The sequence below is a fragment of the Pristis pectinata genome, chromosome 7, assembly GCF_009764475.1.
Source record: "Pristis pectinata isolate sPriPec2 chromosome 7, sPriPec2.1.pri, whole genome shotgun sequence".
Lineage (NCBI taxonomy): Eukaryota > Metazoa > Chordata > Chondrichthyes > Rhinopristiformes > Pristidae > Pristis > Pristis pectinata.
Genome location: NC_067411.1, coordinates 39,060,900 through 39,064,626, shown reverse-complemented (window position 1 = coordinate 39,064,626; position 3,727 = coordinate 39,060,900).

The window sequence follows — 3,727 nt, the reverse complement described above, 5'->3', positions numbered from 1 at the left end:
TCCCTCCATTTTCTGCACATTCATGATGAGCTTATCTAAAAGCCTCTTGATCGCTTCTATCATATTTGCTCCACCATCACCTCTGTCAGTACATTCCAGGCACCCACCACTCTCTGTGTAAAAAAACTGCCCTGCACATCTCCTTTGAAGTTACCCCCTCTCACCTTAAATGCATGCCCTCTGGTATTAGACATTTCAACCCTGGAAAAAAGATACTGGCTGTCTATTCTATCTATGCTTCTCATAATCTTATAAACTTCTATTAGAGCTCCCCTCAGTCTCTGCCACTCCAGAGAAAACAAGCCAAGTTTGACCAACCTCTCCTTATAACACATACCCTCTAATCCAGGCAGCATTCTGGTAAACCTCTTCTGCACCCTCTCCAAAGCCTCCACATCCTTCCTGTAATGGGGCGACCAGAACTGAATGCAATACTCCAGATGCGGCCTAACTAGAGTTCTGTAAAGCTGCAACATAACATCCTGGCTCTTGAACTCAGTTCCTCGACTAATAAAGGTAAGCATGCCATATGCCTTTTTTACCATCCGATCAACCTGTGCAGCCACTTTCAGGGAGTTATGGACATGGACCCCAAGATCCCTTTGCATATCAACACTGTTAAGGGTCTTCCTATTAACAGTGTACTGTCCCTTTACATTTGATCTCCCAAAGTGCAACACTTCACATTTGGCCAAGTTAAATTCCACCTGCTATTTCTCTGTCCATATCTGCAAGTGATCTATATCCTACTGTATCCTTTGGCAATGTTCTACACTATCCACAACACCACCAATCTTTGTATCATCTGGAAACTTACTAACCCATCCATCTATGTTTTCATCCAGGTCACTTACATATATCACAAACAGCAGAAGTCCTATTACGGATCCCTGCTGAACACCACTAGTTACAGACCTCCAGCCAGAATAAGTCCCATCGACCGCTACCCCCTGTCTTCTATGGGCAAGCCAATTCTGAATCTAAACGGCCAATTCACCCTGAATCCCATGCATCTTAATCTTCTGGATGAGCCTCCCATAAGGGGCCTTGTCAAATGCCTTGCTAAAATCCATGCAGACAACATCCGCAGCTCTACCTTCATCAATCACCTTCGTCCCCTCCTCGAAAAACTCAATCAAGTTAGTAAGACACGGCTTGCCCTGCACAAAGCCATGTAGACTGTCCCTAATTAGGCCATGGTTTTCCAATTGCTCATAAATCCTATCCCTAAGAATCCTCTCCAGTAACTTCCCTACCAGTGACATGACACTCACCGGTCTAAAGTTTCCAGGATTATCCCTACTTCCCTTCTTGAATGATGGAGCAACATTAACTACTCGCCAGTCCTCTGGGACCTTGCCTGTGGCTAGAGAGGATATGAAGATATTGGTCAAGGCCCCAGCAATCCCATCTCTTGCCTCTCTCAATAACCTGGGGTATTTTCCATCTAGACTGCCTCTTCCTTGCAGTACTGATGGAGTGCAGCACTTCTGGGTGTGCTATCTTTCACACAAGTCATTATCCTGAATGTCTGTCCATGCTCTCAGTTGGTAGTTTCCATCCTATGACCACGACGAGGAGCCGTGAAGCCAATGCTTATATCCTGATCAACGTCACTATGAATGGATTACTTATTCTTTTAATTATTTTTCTGATTGTGGATGTTTCAGAAGTGCTTTATTGGCTGTACCCTGCTTTGGGAATTTATGATGGATGTAGGTCTTTCCACCCTCTGCCTCTCCCTTCTTTTAACCTCTCACATCATATTCTACCTCTAGCTCAGGAAGGCAGATGGGAAGGGGAGAGGTAGACTTGGTCACAAGCCTCTGCTAATTCTGCATTGCTGCTGACAGGTCTGAAGATTGAGAGTGCTTGCTTTGAACATTTCCCTCTGTGGGGTGACTGTCAGACATGGGAATTGAGATTAAGAAGTCCTTGTTATGTAGTTACTCTATATATCAATATTTTTATTATCTCGTGGAATTTGGATGTCATTGGCAAAGCTAGTATTTATTCCCCGACTCTAGTTGTCCTTGAGACGCTGGTGGTGAGCCATGCTCTTGTACTGCACCAGTCTTTCTGCCAAAGGTGCCATTGGGTAGGGAGTTCCAGAGTTTAGACCCAGTGACAATGATACATTTTCCAGTTGTTGACTTGGAGGAAAAGCTGCGGGCAATGGCATTCCTTGCATCTGCAAACCTTGCTCTCCTAGGCAACAGAGTGTGCAGGTTTGTGAAGTGTTGATGTAAATCTTTGGTGAGTAACCACAGTGCATTTTGTGCGTGGTACACACTGTAGCCACAGTGAACTGGTGGTAAAGAGAGTGAATCTTTAGTATGCAGAATTGGGTGTGCATTATGTTTTGCCCTGACAGCAATATGAAAATACCTCTTCAAAAGGACTTTGTTATGAGCAATTCCTTTACATGATCCCTCAAGGTTGCCGCGCAGGTCAATAGGGTTGTTAAGAAGGTGTATGGTGTGTTGGCCTTCATTAGTCGGGGTATTGAGTTCAAGAGCTGCGAGGTGATGTTGCAGCTCTATAGAACTCTGGTTAGACCACACTTGGAGCATTATGTTTAGTTCTGGTCGCCTCATTATAGGAAGGATGTGGAAGCTTTAGAGAGGGTGCAGAGGAGATTTACCAGGATATGGCCTAGATTGGAGGGCATGTCTTATGAGGATAGGTTAAGCAACATCACCAACAACCACAACAACATCACCAACAACCTGTCCTGGTCAAATCACGTAGATGTCACGGCCAAGAGAGCTCACCATCACCTCTACTTCCTCAGGAGGCTAAAGAAATTTGGTTTGTCCCCTTTGACTCTCACCAACTTTTACTGATGCACCACAGAAAGCATCCTATCTGGATGTGTCACGGCTTGGTATGGCAACTGTTCTGCCCAAGACCGCAAGAAGCTGCAGAGAGTTGTGGACACAGCCCAGTGCATCACGGACACCAGCCTCCCCTCCTTGGACTCTGTCTTTACCTCTCATTGTCTTGGTGTAGCAGCCAGCATAATCAAAGACTCTACCCACCTGGGACATTCTTTCTTCTCTCCTCTTCCATTGGGTAGAAGTTACAGGAGCCTGAGGGCACGTACCACTAGACTTAAGGACAGCTTCTACCCCACTGTGATAAGACTATTGAACGGTTCCCTTATACAATGAGATGGACTATGACCTCATGATCTACCTTGTTGTGACTTTGCACCTTATTGCACTGCACTTTCTCTGTAGCTGTGACACTTTACTCTATACTGTTATTGTTTTTTACCTGTACTACATCAATGCACTCTGTACTAACTCAAGGTATCTACTCTGTGTAATGAATTGACCTGTACGATGGGTTTGTAAAACAAGCTTTTCACTGTACCTCGGTACAAGTGACAATAATAAACCAATATCAATACCAATACCAATACCAAGCTAGAGCTTTTCTCTTTGGAGAGAAGGAGGGGGAGAGGTGACTTGATAGAGGTGTACAAGATGATAAGAAGCATAGGTCAAGTGGACAGTCAGACTTTTTCCCAGGGCGACAATGGCTAATACGAGGGGACATAATTTTAAAGTGATTGGAGGAGGATATAAGGGGGATGTCAGGGGTAAGTTCTTTACTAGAGAGTGGTGGGTGAGTGGAACACACTGCCAACAACATGTGGTGGGGGCAGATACATTAGGGACATTTAAGAGGCTCTTAGATAAACACATGAATGATAGAGAAA